General features: G+C 37.5%; 1 non-coding gene across 1 annotated transcript; it reads left to right on the forward strand.

The window, feature by feature from the left end:
- Positions 1 to 487: 487 nt before the first annotated feature.
- Positions 488 to 595, forward strand: LOC148553299 (small nucleolar RNA R71). Its single transcript, XR_015892775.1, has one exon. It is a non-coding gene; the product is annotated as a small nucleolar RNA R71 (small nucleolar RNA).
- The last annotated feature ends 20,815 nt before the right edge of the window (positions 596 to 21,410 follow it).

Genomic DNA, 21,410 nt, shown 5'->3' on the forward strand with positions numbered 1-21,410 from the left:
CCACCATTATTAAAGCCTTGTTGAGGCTTTAGTTGATCCTTCCATGAGAAATTTGGATGATTTCTCCATGAGGGATTATAGGTGTTTCCATAGGGTTCACCCATGTAACTCACCTCTGCTATTGCAGGGTTCTCAGGATCATAAGCTTCTTCTTCAGAAGATGCCTCTATAGTACTATTGGATGATTCGTTCAATCCATTCAGACTCTAAGAGATCATATTGACTTGCTGAGTCAATATTTTATTCTGAGCCAATATGGCATTCAGAGTATCAATTTCAAGAACTCCCTTCCTCATAGGCGTCCCATTATTCATAGGATTCCTTTCAGAAGTGTACATGAAATGGTTATTTGCAACCATGTCAATGAGTTCTTGAGCTTCTGCAGGCGTTTTCTTTAGGTGAATGGATCAACCTGCAGAATGGTCCAATGACATCTAGATAATTCAGACAGACCATCATAGAATATATCCAGGATGGTCCATTCTGAAAGCATGTCAGAAGGACACTTTTTGGTCAGTTCCTTGTATCTCTCCCAAACTTCATAGAGGGATTCACCTTCCTTCTGTTTGAATGTTTGAACATCCACTCTAAGCTTGCTAAGCTTTTGAGGAGGAAAGAACTTGGCTAAGAAAGTCGTGACCAGCATATCCCAAGAGTTCAGGCTATCCTTAGGTTGAGAGTCCAACCATATTCTAGCTCTGTCTCTTACAGAAAACGGGAAAAGCATAAGCCTGTAGACCTCGGGATCAACCCCATTAGTCTTAATAGTATCACAGATCTACAAGAATTCAGTTAAGAACTGAAAAGGATCTTCTGATGGAAGTCCATAAAACTTGTAGTTCTATTGCATTAGAGAAACTAATTGAGGTTTCAGCTCAAAGTTGTTTGCTCCAATTGTAGGGATTGAGATGTTTCTTCCATGTAAATTGGAATTTGGTGCAGTGAAGTCACCAAGCATCTTCCTTGCATTGTTATTATTTTTGGCCATGTCTCCTTCTTTTTCGAAAATTTCTGTCAGATTTTCTCCAAAGAGTTGTGCTTTAGCTTCCCTTAGCTTCCTTTTCAGAGTCCTTTCAGGTTCAGGATCAGCTTCAACAAGAATGTTCTTATCCTTGTTCCTACTCATATGAAAAAGAAGAGAACAGAAAATATGAAATCCTCTATGTCACAGTATAGAGATTTCTTTTGTCACAAGGGAGAGGAATGAGTTCGAATTCTTGGGTGAAAGAGGGGTGTTAGTAGATGAATAAATAAACAGAAGGGGATGAGAGATGAGAGAATTCGAAAATTAAATAAATTAAAATAAAAATATTTTTGTTTTTAAATTGAATTTAAAATAAAAATTTGAAAATTTAAGAAAAATATAATTAAATCAAATTAAAATTTAAAATAAATAGATAATTAAAAAGAAATTTTGAAAAAGTGGGAAGGTGATTTTCGAAAATTAGAGAGAGAGTTAGTTAGGTAGTTTTGAAAAAGATATGATTGAAACAAAAAGATAGGATTAGTTGGAAAGGATTTGAAATTTAATTTTGAAAAGATAAGAAGTTAGAAAAGATTTTGAAATTAATTTTGAAAAAGATATTATTGAAACTTAAATTGAAAAAGATTTGAAAAGGAAATTTAAAAAGATTTGATTTTGAAAATTAAAGTTGATTACTTGACTAACAAGAAACAAAAAAAAGATATGATTTTAAAATTTAAAGATTGAACCTTTCTTACTAGGCAAGTAACAAACTTAAAATTTTTGAATCAATCACATTAATTATTAGCATTAATTTCGAAAATATGAAATGGAAATAAGAAAAAGATTTTAAAAATAAATTTTGAAAATTTCGAAATTATGAAAGAAAAAATGAAAAAGATTTGATTTTTGAAAAGGATAGAATTTTTAAATTGAAAATTTGATTTGACTCATAAGAAACAACTAGATTTTAAAAATTTTTTGAAAAAGTCAACTCAAATTTTCGAATCTTATGAGAAGAAAAGGGAAAGATATTTTTTTGATTTTTGAATTTTTAATAAAGAAAGAGAAAAACATCAAAAAGACTCAATACATGAAAATTTTGGATCAAAACAAATGATGCATGCAAGAACACTATGAATGTCAAGATGAACACCAAGAACACTTTGAAGATCAAGATGAACATCATGACTTATTTTTGAAAATTTTTAAGAAAAGAAAAGACATGCAAGACACCAAACTTAGAAATTTTTAATTTTTAGACACTATGAATGCAAGAATGCATATGAAAAATAAGAAAAGACACAAAACATAAAAATGAAAAGATCACACAAAGAAATTCATCAAGAACACTTTGAAGATTATGAAGAACACCATGCATGAGTTTTCGAAAATCTTAAGAAAAAATAAAAATATGCAATTGACACCAAACTTAAAAATTGACACAAGACTCAAACAAGAAACACAAAATTATTTTTGGTTTTATGATTTTATAAATTTTTTTTTGGATTTTTCGAAAATTACTTTGGGAAGAACAAAAAAGAAGAAATTTTTTTTGTATTTTTCGAAAATAAGAAATAAAAAGCTTAAAATTAAAATAAAATTACCTAATTTGAGGAACAAGATGAACCGTCAGTTGTCCAAACTCGAACAATCCCCGGCAACGGCGCCAAAAACATGGTGCACGAAATTGCGATCATCAACAATGGCGCCAAAGACTTGGTGCTCTCAAACGTGAATCACACTTTGTCACAACTTCGCACAACTAACCATCAAGTGCATTGGGTCGTCCAAGTGATAAACCTTACGTGAGTAAGGGTCGATCCCACGGAGATTGTCGGCTTGTAGCAAGCTATGGTCACCTTGTAAATCTCAGTCAGGCGGATTCAAATGGTTATAGAGAATTGATAATTAAAACATAATTAAAATATAAACTAGGATAGAGATACTTATGTAATTCATTGGTGAGATTTTCAGATAAGCGTATAGAGATGCTTTCGTTCCTTCTGAACCTCTGCTTTCCTGCTGTCTTCATCCAATTATTCCTACTCCTTTCCATGGCAAGCTGTATGTTGGGCATCACCGTTGTCAATGGCTACATCCCGTCCTCTCTGTGAAAATGGTCCAATGCGCTGTCACTGCATGGCTAATCATCTGTCGGTTCTCGATCATACTGGAATAGGATTTACTATCCTTTTGCATCTGTCACTACGCCCAGCACTTGCGAGTTTGAAGCTCGTCACAGCCATCTCTTCCCAGATCTTACTCGAAATACCATAGACAAGGTTTAGACTTTCCAGATCTCAGGAATGGCCATCCATGGGTTCTAACTTATACCACGAAGACTCTAATATCTCGGACTTGGTCCCTGTATTAGATATCTAAGAGATACTCATTCTGTCTCGTCTACATGTAGAACGAAAGTGGTTGTCAGGCACGCGTTCATAGGTGAGAATGGTGATGAGCGTCACATAATCATCACATTAATCATGTTCTTGGGTGCGAATGAATATCTTAGAATAGGAATAAGCGTTGAATGCCAGTTTGTATCATCTAAACTTAGACAAAGCATAGACTATTATATATTACTGGAAAGCCCTGGATGTGTACTTTCCAACGCAATTGAGAGCGCGCCATTTGGACCCCTGTAGCTCCAGAAAATCAACTTTGAGTGTAGGGAGGTCAGAATCAAACAACATCTGCAGTCCTTCTTCAACCTCTGAATCTGATTTTTGCTCAAGTCCCTCAATTTCAGCTAGAAATTACCTGAAATCACAGAAAAATACACAAACTCATAGTAAAGTCCAGAAATGTGATTTTTATTTAGAAACTAATAAAAATATACTAAAAACTAACTAAATCATACTGAAAACTATGTAAAAACAATGCCAAAAAGCTTATAAATTATCCGCTCATCACTCACGCGTGCTTATGGGCCACGCGTGAGCATCGATTGCAAATCGGCGTCAAACATCCAACGCCCAGAAAGTTGGGCTGGAATCGTGCGGCTGTTGTGTGTTAGGCACAAATTGGGCCACGCGTTCGCGTCAGTGACGCGAACGCGTCACTTTCACTTCACACACACCACGCGAAAGCGTAGGCGACGCGTATGCGTCGCATGGAAATCTTAGCCCCCTACATGGAAACAGAGAGTTGCGCCAAAACGACGCTGGAATTGTGCATTTAGCACAAATCTGAGCGACGCGTATGCGTGCCCCACGTGTACGCATCCTTTCATTATCCCTCAATCACGCGATCGCGTGACCCACGCGTCCGCGTGGATTTGAATCCACTAACCCAACCCACACGAAACCCTAACCCTTTTGTGTCCCAAACCCCCTCCCCCTTTGCACTCTCTCTTCTTCCCTCCCCAACCACCATATCACCACCATCTCCCAACCACCATATCACCACCGTTGCCAACCCAGGCCATCGCGCCAGCCCTAGTCGAACCACCCCCCCGATCTCTTCTTTTCCCCTTCTTCCGCCTCCACCACTCTTCCCCCTCCATGACCCCCACCCCGTCATCGAGCCGTCCCAGCGCCGCCGCCACCTCCCAGAACCTCCGGCCGACCACCACCACCCCCATAACACTCACCCTCCTCGCCCCCTTCCTCTCTTCTCCCCTCTCCCCCTGCCAACCCCTACTGCTGCCAAGGACAAAGTCGCCTCGCAGCCCTGCCACCACCGCGAAACCACCAGCACCGCCGTGTCAACCACCCGACCCACTACCATCTCTCTGAGTTCAATCTTTGTGCCGCTGCCCACCAGGTTATGCCGAACACCGATTCCCTTCCAAGTTAGTTAGTTAGTTTTTCAAATTATGTTCAAATTAGGATAGTTAAAGATGCATGATCGTAGTGGATTTTAGGTGGTTAGGTTGCTAGGATGTGGTTAGTGGATTTAGGGCTGATAATTGTGCCGTTCTTGTTACTTGTTTTATCTTTTTCGCAGTTTTGAATTTGCTGTGATGACAATGCTGTTCATATGCTGTTCTTTACTATTCCTTAATGCAGATTGAGTTTGTTTATTCTAATTTCATGTGAATTACTGTTACTCTTTTTTGCACTACTTTATTACCCTATGAACTGTTTTTGTTGCTGTTTATTACCCGGTAATGTTCAATTTTTAGCCGAAATGCTACCTAATTTTTTATAGCACCTTGTTTCACTCAAATCCCATTCATGAATTTGTTTTGGAAATTTTAAGTTTTGCACTAATTGGTTTCAACCAAACTAATTCATGATTGCACGGGCTAGCTTTTTTTTTCTTTCTGATTCCCTTATTCATTAAATAACATTATTGATGATTACACTTTCATTTTGCAATTCTTTTCTATGACTAATCATCAATAATCTGCAATATTTACTTGCATGTGAGTTACTTGTTATTCAAGTATGTGCAATTTCTGTTAACTAGAACCACATTCCCATGCCACTTACTTTAACTTCACTTTTTAACTCCTAACTGCTTTAAATTTCTAACTTTTCTTTTGGTTTTTACCTAACTGTTTTCACCCTTTTCAAGGCATGATTACTGTTGTTCCTAATTAACAAAGAATTCTGCATATCATAAGATTTTGGATTGTGATTTCTATTCTCCAACTTTTAACTTGCATACATTCCAATATTTTACATTTATTTAACTCACTCCATGCTTATATTGCTCTTTTGCCACTCTATGCTTATATCGATAAAATCCTATTTACTTACCTATTTTCCTGCTTTAATTCTTAAACTGTATCCTGGAACTTCTACTTTTCAGGATGTCTAACCCTAAAAGCAAAGGAAAAGGCAAGGAAACCACAGGAAAAAGGAAAAGAGGAGAATTCGCTACCTCCATTTTGGATATCCTCCATGATGATCCCTGGCAGAAAAAGAATTTTACCCTGCAGGAAAAGGCCGATCACCTGCTCCCGAGCCCATCTATCACCTCGTGCACCGACTCTTCGCACGCCTGGATCGTATGGAGCATCGCAGTAAGCGATGCTATAAGAACTTAAAGTTGATGATCTGATCCGGCAAAGACATCCCCTCCGAGCCTGTGATGAGCGGATAATTTATACGCTTTTTGGCATTGTTTTTACATAGTTTTTAATATGATTTTGTTAGTTTTTAGTATAATTTTATTAGTTTTTAAATAAAAATCACATTTATAGACTTTACTATGAGTTTGTGTATTTTTCTGTGATTTCAGGTATTTTCTGGCTGAAATTGAGGGACTTGAGCAAAAATCAGATTCAGAGGTTGAAGAAGGACTGCAGATGTTGTTGGATTGTGACCTCCCTACACGCAATGTGAATTTTCTAGAGCTACATAACTCCAAATGGCGCGCTCTCAATTGCGTTGGAAAGTAGACATCCAGGGCTTTCCAGCAATATATAATAGTTCATACTTTGTCCGAGTTTAGATGACGCAAACTGGCGTTCAACACCAGCTCTCTGCCCTATTCTGGAGTTAAACGCCAGAAACAGGTTGCAAAGCAGAGTTAAACGCCAGAAACAGGTTACAAACTGGCGTTCAACTCCAAGGAAGACCTCTACACGTGAAAGCTTCAATGCTCAGCCCAAGCACAGACCAAGTGGGCCCCGAAAGTGGATTTCTGCATCATTTACTCATTTCTGTAAACCCTAGTAACTAGTTTAGTATAAATAGGACTTTTTACTATTGTATTCACATCTTTGGATCACCTTCGTCTGATCTTTGATCAGTTTTATGCTATCTTAGACATTTATGGAGGCTGGCCTCTCGGCCATGCCTGGACCTTGTTCTTATGTATTTTCAACCGCAGAGTTTCTACACACCATAGATTAAGGTGTGGAGCTCTGTTGTTCCTCATGAATTAATGCAAAGTACTATTGTTTTTCTATTCAACTCAAGCCTATTTCTTATCTAAGATATACACTTGTTCTTCAACCTGAGGAAGGTGATGATTCGTGACATTCATCATCATTCTCACCCAGGAACGCGTGCTTGACAACCACCTCCGTTCTACTTGCAATCGCTTAAGTGCATATCTCTTAGCCTTCTAGTTCATGACGCATGGTTGCCTCGCCTGACAACCGAGCCTTTCATTCCATGAGATCAGAGTCTTCGTGGTATAGGCTAGAATTATTGGCGGCCATTCTTGAGATCCGAAAAGTCTAAACCTTATATGTGGTATTCCGAGTAGGATCCGGGAAGGGATGGCTGTAACGAGCTTCAAACTCATGAGTGCTGGGCATAGTGACAGACGCAAAAGGATTACTGAATCCTATTCCAGTATGATCGAGAACCGACAGATGAATAGCCGTGCGGTGACAGCGCATTTTGGACCATTTTCACTGTGAGGATAGGATGTAGCCATTGACGATGGTGATGCCCTACATAACGCTTGCCATGGAAAGGAGTAGGAATGATTGGATCAAGACAGCACGAAAGTAGAGGTTTAGGAGGAACAAAAGCATCTCCATACGCTTATCTGAAATTCTCACCAATGAATTACATAAGTATTTCTATCCTATTTTACGTTTTATTTATCTTTTAATTATTAAAACTCTATAACCATTTGAATTCACTTGACTGAGATTTATAAGGTGACCATAGCTTGCTTCAAGCCGACAATCTCCGTGGGATCGACCCTTACTCACGTAAGCTTTATTACTTGGATGACCCAGTGCACTTGCTGGTTAGTTGTGCGAAGTTGTGACAAAGTGTGATTCACGTTTGAGAGAACCAAGTCTTTGGCGCCATTGTTGATGATCACAATTTCGTGCACCAAGTTTTTGGCGCCGTTGTCGGGGATTGTTCGAGTTTGCAAAACTGACGGTTCATCTTGTTGCTCAGATTAGGTAATTTTATTTTAATTTTAAGCTTTTTGTTTTTATTATTTTTATTTTCGAAAAATCTTCAAAAAAAAATAATTTTATGTTCTTCAGAATTTTTAAGAATGAATTCTAGAGTTTTATGAAACATGTTGAAGCCTGGCTGGCTGTAAAGTCATGTCTAATTCTTTTGGACCGAGGCTTCCACTCATTAGCACAGAAGCAAGTTGAATGAAGTATCAGCTATTGTATGTCTGATTTGTATCTGCTGAAGCTTGGCTGGCCATTGGCCATGTCTAGTGTTTTGGACCAGAGCTTTCACTGAAAGCTTTGCTGGCTAGTGAGCCATGTCTAATTCATGGACTGGAGCTTTAGACTAACATTGCAAGATTCCTGGAATTCCTATTAAAAATTTTCGAAATCCTTATTTTCTTTTTCAAAATTAATTTTCAAAAAAAAATCCAAAAAAAGAAATTAATAAAATCATAAAACCAAAAATATTCAATGTTTCTTGTTTGAGTCTTCTGTCAATTTTTAAGTTTGGTGTCAATTGCATATTTTTAATTTCATTAAAATTTTTGAAAACTCATGCATGGTGTTCTTCATAATATTCAAGTTGTTCTTGATGATTTGCTTTGTTTGATCTTTGCATTTTTATGTTTTGTGTCTTTTCATGTTTTTCATATGCATTTTTGAATTATTAATGTCTCAACATTGAAAATTTCTATGTTTGGTGTCTTGCATGTTTTTCTTTTCTTAAAAATTTTCAAAAATAAGTTCTTGGTGTTCATCTTGACATTCAAAGTGTTCTGGTGTTCATCTTGACATTCATAGTGTTCTTGCATGCATCATTTGTTTTGATCCAAAATTTTTATACATTGAGTCTTTTTGATGTTTTTCTCTTTCTTCATTAAAAATTCAAAAATTAAAAAAATATCTTTCCCTTTTCTTCTCATAAAATTCGAATATTTGACTTGACTTTTTCAAAAAAATTTTAAAATCTAGTTGTTTCTTATGAGTCAAATCAAATTTTCAATTTAAAAATTCTATCTTTTTCAAAACTTTTTCAAAAATCAAATCTTTTTCACTTTTTCTTTTATATTTTCGAAAATTTCAATTTATTCTCAAAAATCTTTTTCTTATTTTGTTTCATAATTTCAAAATCTTTACTAACAATTAATGTGATTGATTAAAAAAATTTTAAGTTTGTTACTTACCTAGTAAGAAAGGTTCAATCTTTAAATTTTAAATCATATCTTTTTAGTTTCTTGTTAGTCAAGTAATAAACTTTAATTTTCAAAATCAAATCTTTTTTTTTTAAATTTCTTTTTCAAATATTTTTCAAAATAAGTTTCAATCACATATTTTTCAAAATCAATTTCAAAATCTTTTCTAACTTCTTTTCTAACTTCTTATCTTTTCAAAATTTGATTTTCAAATCTTTTCAATTAACCACTTAACTTTTTGTTTGATTCTTATCTTTTTCAAAACTACCTAACTAACTTTCTCTCTCTAATTTTCGAAAATCACCTTCCTCTTTTTCAAAATTCCTTTTTAATTAATTAATTGTTTTAAATTTAATTTAATTTCATCTTTCTTTTTAATTTTTGAATTTTAACTTTGATTTTAAATTAAAAACAAAAATATTTCTATTTTATTTTATGTAATTTTCGAAAATTCCACTCTCTCACCTCATTCTAATTATTTATTTATCTACTAATAATTCTCTTCTCCTTAAAAATTCGAACCTTCTCCCTCTTTCTGTATTCGGATTTCTTTTCTTCTTCTACTCACATAAAGGAATCTCTATACTGTGACATAGAGGATTCCTCTTCTTTTCTATTTTCTTCCTTTTCATATGAGCAGGAACAAGGATAAGAACATTCTTGTTGAAGCTGATCCTGAACCTGAAAGGACTCTGAAGAGGAAGCTAAGGGAAGCTAAAGCACAACTCTCTGGAGAAAATCTGACAAAAATTTTTGAAAAAGAAGGAGACATGGCCGAAAATAATAACAATGCAAGGAAGATGCTTGGTGACTTTACTGCACCAAATTCCAAGTTACATGGAAGAAGCATCTCAATCCCTGCCATTGGAGCAAACAATTTTGAGCTAAAGCCTTAATTAGTTTCTCTGATGCAACAGAACTGCAAGTTTCATTGACTTCCATCAGAAGATCCTTTTCAGTTCTTAACTGAATTCTTGCAGATCTGTGATACTGTTAAGACCAATGGGGTTGACTCCGAGGTCTACAGGCTTATGCTTTTCCCGTTTGCTGTAAGAGACAGAGCTAGAATATGGTTGGACTCTCAACCTAAGGATAGCCTGAACTCTTGGGATAAGCTGGTCACGGCTTTCTTAGCCAAGTTCTTTCCTCCTCAAAAGCTTAGCAAGCTTAGAGTGGATGTTCAAACCTTCAGATAAAAAGAAGGTGAATCCCTCTATGAAGCTTGGGAGAGATACAAGCAACTGACCAAAAAGTGTCCATCTGACATGCTTTCAGAATGGACCATCCTGGATATATTCTATGATGGTCTGTCTGAATTATCTAAGATGTCATTGGACCATTCTGCAGGTAGATCCATTCACCTAAAGAAAATGCCTGCAGAAGCTCAGGAACTCATTGACATGGCTGCAAAGAACCAGTTCATGTACACTTCTGAAAGGAATCCTGTGAGTAATGGGACGCCTCAGAGGAAGGGAGTTCTTGAAATTGATACTCTGAATGCCATGTTGGCTCAAAACAAAATATTGACTCAGCAAGTGAATATGATCTCTCAGAGTCTGAATGGATTGAAGGAATCATCGAACAGTACTATAGAAGCATCTTCTGAAGAAGAAGCTTATGATCTTGAGAACCCTGCAATAGCAGAGGTGAATTACATGGGTGAACCCTATGGAAACACCTATAATTCCTCATGGAGAAATCATCCAAATTTTTCCTGGAAGGATCAATAAAAGCCTCAACAAGGATTTAATAATGGTGGAAGAAATAGGTTTAGCAATAGCAAGCCTTTTCTATCATCCACTCAGCAACAGACAGAGAATTCTGAGCAGAATCTATCTAGCTTAGCAAATATAGTCTCTGATCTATCTAAGGCCACTCTAAATTTCATGAATGAAACAAGGTCCTCCATTAGAAATTTGGAGGCACAAGTGGGCCAGCTGAGTAAAAGAGTCACTGAAACTCCTCCTAGTACTCTCCCAAGTAATACAGAAGAAAATCCAAAGAGAGAGTGCAAGGCCATTGATTTGACCATCATGGCTGAACCTATAAGGGAGGAGGAGGACATGAATCCTAGTGAGGAAGACCTCCTGGGACGCTCAATGACCAATAAGGAGTTTCCCTTTGAGGAAACAAAGGAATCTGAGGCTCATCTAGAGACCATAGAGATTCCATTGAACCTCCTTCTGCCCTTTATGAGCTCTGATGAGTATTCTTCTTCTGAAGAGAATGAAGACGTCACTGAAGAGCAAGTTGCTAAGTACCTTGGTGCAATCATGAAGCTGAATGCCAAATTATTTGGTAATGAGACTTGGAAAGATGAACCTCCCTTGCTCACCAATGAACTAAATGCATTGGATAGGAAGAAATTACCTCAAAAGAAACAGGATCCTGGTAAATTCCTAATTCCCTGTAACATAGGCACCATGACCTTTGAGAAGGCTCTGTGTGACCTAGGGTCAGGAATAAACTTAATGCCACTCTCTGTAATGGAAAAACTTGGGATCTTTGAGGTGCAAGTTGCCAGAATCTCATTAGAGATGGCAGACAACTCAAGAAAATAGGCTTACAGACAAGTAGAGGACGTGTTAGTAAAGGTTGAAGGCCTTTACATCCCTGCTGATTTCATAATCCTAGACACTGGGAAGGATGAGGATGAATCCATTATCCTTTGAAGATCCTTCCTAGCCACAGCAATAGCTGTGATTGACGTGAACAGAGGAGAGTTGGTCCTTCAACTGAATGAGGACAACCTTATGTTTAAAACTCAAGGATCTCCTTCTGTAACCATGGAGAGGAAGCATGAAAAGCTTCTCTCACTGCAAGTCAACCAAAGCCCCGACAGTCAAACTCTAAGTTTGGTGTTGGGAGGCCACAACCAAACTCTAAGTTTGGTGTTGAACCCCCACATTCAAAAGTAAGTAATTGATGCATAAATCCACTTCCAGGGCCCACTTGGTGTGTGCTTGGGCTGAGCTTGAATGTTACATGTGCAAAGGCTCTTTCTGGAATTGAACGCCAGCTTTTGTGCCAGTTTGGGCGTTGAACTCCACTTTGCAACTTGTTTCTGGCGCTGAACGCCAGAATTGGGCAGAGAGCTGGTGTTGAACGCCAGTTTGCGTCGTCTAAACTTGAGCAAAGTATGAACTATTATATATTGCTGGAAAGCCCTGGATGTCTACTTTCCAACGCAATTAGAAGTGCGCCATTTTAAGTTCTGTAGCTCCAGAAAATCCATTTTGAGTGCAGGGAGGTCAGAATCCAACAGCATCAACAGTCCTTCTTCAACCTCTGAATCTGATTTTTGCTCAAGTCCCTCAATTTCAGCCAGAAAATACCTAAAATCACAGAAAAACACACAAACTCATAGTAAAGTCCAGAAATGTGAATTTAGCATAAAAACTAATGAAAACATCCCTAAAAGTAACTAGATTCTACTAAAAACATACTAAAAACAATGCCAAAAAGCGTATAAATTATCCGCTCATCACAACACCAAACTTAAATTGTTGCTTGTCCCCAAGCAACTGAAAATCAAGTAGAATAAAAAGAAGAGAATATACTATAAATTCCAAACTATCAATGAAACATAGCTCCAATCAGATGAGCGGGACTTGTAGCTTTTTGCCTCTTGAATAGTTTTGGCATCTCACTTTATCCATTGAAGTTCAGAATGATTGGCTTCTATAGGAACTCAGAGTTCAGATAGTGTTATTGACTCTCCTAGTTAAGTATGAAGATTCTTGAACACAGCTTCTTTATGAGTCTTGGCCGTGGCCCTAAGCACTTTGTTTTCCAGTATTACCACCGGATACATAAATGCCACAGACACATAATTGGGTGAACCTTTTCAGATTGTGACTCAGCTTTGCTAAAGTCCCCAATTAGAGGTGTCCAGGGTTCTTAAGCACACTGTTTTTTTGCTTTGGACCTTGACTTTAACCGCTCAGTCTCAAGTTTTCACTTGACACCTACACGCCACAAGCACATGGTTAGGGACAGCTTGGTTTAGCCGCTTAGACCAGGATTTTATTCCTTTAGGCCCTCCTATCCACTGATGCTCAAAGCCTTAGGATCCTTTTTATTTGCCCTTGCCTTTTGGTTTTAAGGGTTATTGGCTTTTTGCTCTTGCCTCTTGGTTTTAAGAGCTTTGGCTTTTTCTGCTTGCTTTTTCTTTTTCTTTCTATTTTTTTTTTGCCTTTTTTTTTTCTGCAAGCTTTGTTCTTTGCTGCTTTTTCTTGCTTCAAGAATCATTTTTATGATTTTTCAGATTATCAAATAACATGTCTCCTTGTCATCATTCTTTCAAGAGCCAACATATTTAACATTCTTAAACAACAACTTCAAAAGACATATGCACTGTTCAGGCATTCATTCAGAAAACAAGAAGCATTGTCACCACATCAATATAATTAAACTAAGTTCAAGGATAAATTCGAAACTCATGTACTTCTTGTTCTTTTGAATTAAAACATTTTTCATTTAAGAGAGGTGATGGATTCATAGGACATTCATAACTTTAAGACAAAGTTACTAACTACTAATGATCATGTAATGAAGACACAAACACAGATAAGCACTTAACATAGAAAACGAAAAACAGAGAATGTAAGAACAAGGAATGAGTCCACCTTAGTGATGGTGGCGTTTTCTTCTTGAGGAACCAATGATGTCCTTGAGCTCTTCTATGTCTCTTCCTTGTCTTTGTTGCTCCTCCCTCATTGCTTTTTGATCTTCTCTTATTTCATGAAGGATGATGGAGTGCTCTTGATGTTCCACCCTTAGTTGTCCCATGTTGGAACTTAATTCTCCTAGGGAGGTGTTGATTTTCTCCCAATAGTTTTGTGGAGGAAAATGCATTTGAGGCATCTCCGGGATCTCATGGTGATGAGCTTCCTGCGCCTCTTGAGTTTGAAAGGGACTTCAGGGATCACCTTCTTCTTGACCACAACATCATAGAAGTGGTCTTGATGAGCTTTGGAGATGAATCTTTCCATCTCCCATGACTTGGAAGTGGAAGATTTTGTCTTCCCTTTACCTTTTCTAGAGGATTCTCCGGTCTTAGGTGCCATCAATGGTAATGGAAAAACAAAAAGCTTATGCTTTTAGCACACCAAACTTAGAATATTGCTCACCCTCGAGCAAGAAAAGAAAGAATTAGATGAAGAAGAAGAAAATATGGAGAAGATGGGGGAGGTGTGTTTCGGCCAAGAAGGGAAAGAGAGGGTTATGTTGTGTGAAAATGAAGAAGAATGGAAGGCTTTATATAGGGAAGGGAGGGGGTAAGTTCGGCCATTTAGGGGGGTTTGGGTGGGAAATTGATTTTGAATTTTGAAGGTAGGTGGAGTTTATTGGGTAGGTTTATGGGGAAGAGTGGGTGATTGTGAGTGGTGAAGGGTTAATAGGGAAGAGGGATGGAGGTGATAGGTGAAGGGTGTTGGGGAAGAGTGTTTATTGGGAATAGAGGGTGATTGAGAAGAGAGAAGAGAGTGAGTGGAGGTAGGTGGGGATCCTGTGGGATCCACAGATCCTGAGATGATCCTGTGGGGTCCACAGATCCTGAGGTGTTCAAGGATTTACAACCTTGCACCAAATTAGGCATGTAAAATGCCCTTGCACACAACTCTGGGCGTTCAGCGCCAGGTTGGTGCCCATTTTGGGCGTTCAACGCCCATTTGTTGCCCATTTCTGGCGTTGAACGCCAGAACCATGCTTGTTCTGGGCGTTCAGCGCCAGCTCCTCTCCAAGGTGCAATTCTGGCGTTCAGCGCCCAGATGCTGCCCATTTTGGGCGTTCAGCACCAGAACCATGCTCTGTTCTGGCGTTGAACGCCAGACAGGTGCTTCCTCCAGGGTGTGATTTTTCTTCCGCTGTTTTTGATTCTGTTTCTAAATTTTTCGTTTATTTTGTGACTCCACATGATCATGAACCTAAGAAAACATGAAAAACAAAAATAAAATTAGATAAATAAACATTGGGTTGCCTCCCAACAAGCGCTTCTTTAATGTCAATAGCTTGACAGTGGGCTCTCATGGAGCCTCACAGATGTGCAGAGCTTTGTTGAGACCTCCCAATACCAAACTTAGAGTTTGGATATGGGGGTTTGACACCAAACTTAGAGTTTGGTTGTGGCCTCCCAACACCAAACTTAGAGTTTGACTGTGGGGGCTTTGGTTGACTCTGCTTTGAGAGAAGCTTTTTATTCTTCCTCTCCATGGATGCAGAGAGAGATCCTTGAGTTGTAAACACAAGGTTATCCTCATTTAATTGAAGGATCAATTCTCCTCTGTCCACATCAATCACAGCTCTTGCTGTGGCTAGGAAAGGTCTTCCTAGGTTGATGGATTCATCCTCTTCTTTTCCAGTATCCAGGACTATGAAATCAGCAGGGATGTAAAGGCCTTCAACCTTTACTAACACGTCCTCTACTTGTCCATAAGCCTGTTTTCTTGAATTGTCTGCCATCTCTAATGAGATTTTAGCAGCTTGCACCCCATAGATTCCCAGTTTCTCTACTACAGAGAGGGGCATGAGGATTATCCCTGAACCCAGGTCACACAGAGCTTTAAAGATCATGGTGCCTATGGTGCAAGGTATTAAGAACTTTCCAGGATCCTGTTTCTTCTGAGGCAATGTCAGTTGATCCACATCATTTAGTTCATTGGTGAACAAGGGAGGTTCATCTTCCCAAGTTTCAATGCCAAATAATTTGGCATTCAACTTCATGATTGCACCAAGGAACTTGGCAGCTTGTTCTTCAGTAACATCCTCATTCTCTTCAGAAGAGGAGTACTCATCAGAGCTCATGAATGGCATAAGGAGGTTCAATGGAATCTCTATGGTCTCTAGATGAGCCTCAGAGTCCTTTGGTTCCTCAGAGGGAAGCTCCTTATTGATCACTGGATGTCCCAGGAGGTCTTCTTCCTTGGGATTTACGTCCTTCTCCTCTCTTGTGGGTTCGGCCATGGTAATTAATTCAATGGCCTTGCACTCTCCTTTTGGATTCTCTTCTGTATTGCTTGGGAGAGTATTAGGAGGGATTTCAGTGATCCTTTTACTCAGCTGGCCCACTTGTGCTTCCAAATTTCTAATAGAAGACCTTGTTTCATTCATGAAACTCACAGTGACCTTAGATAGATCAGAGACTAAATTTGCTAAGCTAGATGGATTCTGCTCAGAATTCTCTGTCTGCTGCTGAGTGGATGATGGAAAAGGCTTACTATTGCTAAATCTGTTTCTTCCACCATTATTAAAGCCTTGTTGAGGCTTTTGATCCTTCCATGAGAGATTTGGGTGATTTTTCCATGATGGATTGTAGGTGTTTCCATATGGTTCACCCAAGTATTTTAACTCTGCTATTGCAGGGTTCTCAGGATCATAAGCTTCTTCCTCAGAAGATGCCTCTTGAGTACTGTTGGATGCAGCTTGCATTCCATTCAGACTCTGAGAAATCATATTGACTTGCTGAGTCAATATTTTATTCTGAGCCAATATGGCATTCAGAGTATCAATTTCAAGAACTCCCTTCTTCATAGGCGTCCCATTACTCACATGATTCCTCTCAGAAGTGTACATAAACTGGTTATTAGCAACCATGTCAATGAGTTCTTGAGCTTCTGCAGGCGTTTTATTTAGGTGAATGGATCCACCTGCAGAAGTATCCAATGACATCTTTGATAGCTCAGATAAACCATCATAGAATATATCCAGGATGGTCCATTCTGAAAGCATGTCAGAAGGACACTTTTTGATCAGCTGTTTGTATCTTTTCCAGGCTTCATAGAGGGATTCACCTTCTTTCTGTCTGAAGGTTTGAACATCCACTCTAAGCTTGCTCAGCTTTTGAGGAGGAAAGAACTTGGCTAAGAAAGCCGTGACCAGCTTATCCCAAGAGTTCAGGCTATCTCTGGGTTGAGAGTTCAACCACACTCTAGCTCTGTCTCTTACAGCAAAAGGGAAAAGCATGAGCCTGTAGACGTCAGGATCTACTCCATTAGTCTTAACAGTATCACATATCTGCAAGAATTCAGTTAAGAACTGAAAAGGATCTTCAGATGGAAGTCCATGAAACTTGCAGTTCTGCTGCATCAGAGAAACTAGCTGAGGTTTCAGCTCAAAGTTGTTTGCTCCAATGGCAGGAATGGAGATGCTTCTTCCATGTAAATTGGAATTAGGTGCAGTAAAGTCACCAAGCATTCTCCTTGCATTATTGTTGTTGGGTTCGGCTGCCATCTCCTTTACTTGTTCGAAATTTTCAATAAGGTTGCTTCTGGATTGTTGTAATTTGGCTTCTCTTAGTTTCCTCTTCAAAGTCCTTTCAGGTTCTGGATCAGCTTCAACAAGAATGCCTTTTTCCTTGATCCTGCTCATAAGAAAGAGAAGAGAACAAGAAAAGAAGAGGAATCCTCTATGTCACAGTATAGAGATTCCCTTGTGTAAGCAAAGAATGTAATGTAAAGAAGGGGAGAATGGAGAATCCAAGCACAAAGGTGAGGATTGGAGTAGTGTTGTGAGATGAAGAGAAGTTAGTAGATGAATAAATAATTAGAATGAGATGAGAGAGGGGGAGAATTTTCGAAAATTATTTTTGAAAAAGAGTTAGTGATTTTCGAAAATAGTTTTTTTGAAAAAGGATAGTAATTTTTCGAAAATTACAATCATAAATTAAAATAATTAGTTAATTAAAAAGAAATTTTGAAAAAGAGGGAAGATATTTTCGAAAATTAGAGAGAGAGAGTTAGTTGGGTAGTTTTGAAAAGGATAAGAAACAAACAAAAAGTTAGTTAGTTAGTTGAAACAAATTTTGAAAAGATAAGAAGTTAGGAAGTTAGAAAAGATATTTTGAAATCAAATTTTTGAAAGAGATATGATTTTGAAAAAGATAAGATAGAAAGATATTTTTGAAAAGATATGATTGAAATTAGTTTTGAAAAAAGATTTGATTTTTGAAATCACAATTAATGACTTGATTCACAAAAAATCACAAGATATGATTCTAGAACTTAAAGTTTGAATCTTTCTTAATAAGTAAGTAACAAACTTGAAATTTTTGAATCAAAACATTAATTGTTATTGTTATTTTCGAAAATTTGATATAAAAATAAGAAAAAGATCTTTGAAAAATATTTTTTAAAAATTTTCGAAAATAACTAAGAAAAATGAAAAAGATTTGATTTTTTTTTAAAAAAGATTTTGAAAAAGATAAGATTTTTAAATTGAAAATTTGATTTGACTCATGAAAACAAGTAGATTTTAAAAATTTTTGAAAAAGTCAAATCTAATTTTCGAAATTTTAAGAGAGAAAAAGGGAAAGATATTTTTTTTATTTTTTTGAATTTTTATGATGAGAGAGAAAAACACTAAAAATGCTCAATGCATGGAAATTTTTGGATCAAAACAATGAATGCATGCAAGAATGCTATGAATGTCAAGATGAACACCAAGAACACTTTGAATGTTATGATGAACATGAAGACTTATTTTTGAAAATTTTTATATGCAAAGAAAACATGCAAGACACCAAACTTAGAAATCTTTCATGTTTAGACTCTATGGATGCAAAAATGCACATGAAAAACAAGAACAGATGCAAAACAAGAAAAAATCAAGATCAAACAAGAAGACTTACCAAGAACAACTTGAAGATCATGAAGAACACTATGAATGCATGAATTTTCAAAAAATGCAAAATGAATATGCAATTGACACCAAACTTTCAACTTGACTCAAGACTCAAACAAGAAACATGAAATATTTTTTATTTTTATGATTTTATGAATTTTTTGTATTTTCTTTTAATTTTTTCGAAAATCATTTTGAAAAAGAAAAATAAGGATTCCAAAATTTTTAATATGAATTCCAGGAATCTTATGCTCTTTAGACTAAAGCTCCAATCAAAGGGTCAGGCATGGCCTAATAGCCAGCCAAGCTTTAGTATGTAAATTACATCCATTGAGGTGATTAGTTGAAGACCAATCCCAAAGCAGTTTGGGTATGGCTATACAGCCAGATAGGATTCAACATGTTTCATGAAACACTAGAATTCATTCTTAAAAACTCTGAAGAAAAAATAATATTTTTGAAAATATTTTTTTTATTTTAAAAATTTTTTCAAAAACAAAGGAGAAATTTTTGAAAGATTTTTTGAAAAATTTTTGAAAACAAAACAAAAAGAAAATTACCTAATCTGAGCAACAAGATGAACCGTCAGTTGTCCAAACTCAAACAATCCCCGGCAACGGCGCCAAAAACTTGGTATGCGAAATTGTTACTCAGGTTGTGAATTATTGTTCGAAATTGATTCCCTGGCGATGGCACCAAAAACGGATGCACAGAACCATGGTCTAAACATATCTTCACAACTTCGCATAACTAACCAGCAAGTGCACTGGGTCGTCCAAGTAATAAACCTTACGTGAGTAAGGGTCGATCCCACGGAGATTGTTGGTATGAAGCAAGCTATGGTCACCTTGTAAATCTCAGTCAAGCGGATATAAAATAGTTATGGAGTTTTCGAAATTAATACTAAAATAAGGATAGAAATACTTATGTAAATCCTTGGTGAGAATTTCAGATAAGCGTATGGAGATGCATTCATTCCTCTGAACCTCTGCTTTTCTGCTGTCTTCATCCAATCCATCTTACTCCTTTCTATAGCTGGCTTTATGTAAGGATGTCACCAGTGCCAATGGCTACTTTCAATCCTCTCGGGAAAATGGTCCAAATGCTCTGTCACAGCACGACTAATCGTCTGGAGGCATCACTCTTGTCGTTGGTTGCATCCTATTCCTCTCTGTGAAAATGGTCCGATGCGCTGTCACTGCATGGCTAATCATCTTGGAGGTTCTCGATCATACTGGAATAGAATTTACTATCCTTTTGTGTCTGTCACTACGCCCAGCACTCACGAGTTTGGAGTTCGTCACAGTTATTCAATCCCAGAGTCCTACTCGGAATACCACGGACAAGGTTTAGACTTTCCGGACTCTTATGAATGCCGCCATCAATCTAGCTTTTACCACGAAGATTCTGATTAAGAGATCTAAGAGATACTCATTCAATCTAATGTAGAACGGAAGTGGTTGTCAGGCACGCGTTCATAGGGAATGATGATGATTGTCACGTTCATCACATTCAGGTTGAAGTGCGAATGAATATCTTAGAAGCAAAATAAGATGAATTGAATAGAAAACAGTAGTACTTTGCATTAATCTCTTGAGGAACAGCAGAGCTCCACACCTTAATCTATGGAGTGCAGAAACTCTACCGTTGAAAATACATAAGTAATGAAGGTCCAGGCATGGCCGAATGGCCAGCCCCCAAACGTTCTCAATAGATCAAAAGATAATCCAAAGATGAAAATACAATGATAGAAAGTTCTATTTATAATAAACTAGCTACTAGGGTTTACAAAAGTAAGTAATTGATGCATAAATCCACTTCCGGGGCCCACTTGGTGTGTGCTTGGGCTGAGCTTGAATGTTACACGTGCAGAGGCTCTTTATGGAGTTGAACGCTAACTTTTGTGCCAGTTTGGGCGTTGAACTCCACTTTGCAACTTGTTTCTCGCGCTGAACGCCAGAATTGGGCAGAGAGCTGGCGTTGAACGCCAGTTTGCGTCATCTAAAATTGGGCAAAGTATGGACTATTATATATTGCTGGAAAGCCCTGGATGTCTACTTTCCAACGCAATTGGAAGCGCGCCATTTTGAGTTCTGTAGCTCCAGAAAATCCATTTTGAGTGCAGGGAGGTCAGAATTCAACAGCATCAGCAGTCCTTCTTCAACCTCTGAATCTGATTTTTGCTCAAGTCCCTCAATTTCAGCCAGAAAATACCTGAAATCATAGAAAAACACACAAACTCATAGTAAAGTCCAGAAATGTGAATTTAGCATAAAAACTAATGAAAACATCCCTAAAAGTAACTAGATTCTACTAAAAACATACTAAAAACAATGCCAAAAAGCGTATAAATTATCCGCTCATCAAGCCTCTACTTCAGCAGGCAGACCCTCCGACACTCATACAGACTGCAGAGCCTCAGATCACCACAGAGACATCTACTGCACATCCGTCCAGAGATGACACTTCTTTACACCCAGCTTGGTTGAGCATCGAGGACGATACTATTATTTAAGTGTGGGGAGGTCGCCATCTCTAGCGAACTTTATTTTGGTGAACCACTTTCAGACTCTCTTTTATCCTATTTTGTTTGTTTTGTTTATTTTCTGTATTTTTATTTTTATTTTATCTTATCTTATGTATCATTCAGTACCTGCACATTTTTCTTTTACTGTATTTCTGCATTTTGCACTTTGGTTTATACACTACAAGAAAAATACCCATTCGGCCACACTTTTTTTAAGCTACATTTGAAAAGCGTAGCCTATTCTATGAATAGGCTACGCTTTTCTCAGTGTTG

Source organism: Arachis ipaensis, chromosome B7 (assembly GCF_059453495.1).
Source record: "Arachis ipaensis isolate K30076 ecotype BB chromosome B7, ASM5945349v1, whole genome shotgun sequence".
Lineage (NCBI taxonomy): Eukaryota > Viridiplantae > Streptophyta > Magnoliopsida > Fabales > Fabaceae > Arachis > Arachis ipaensis.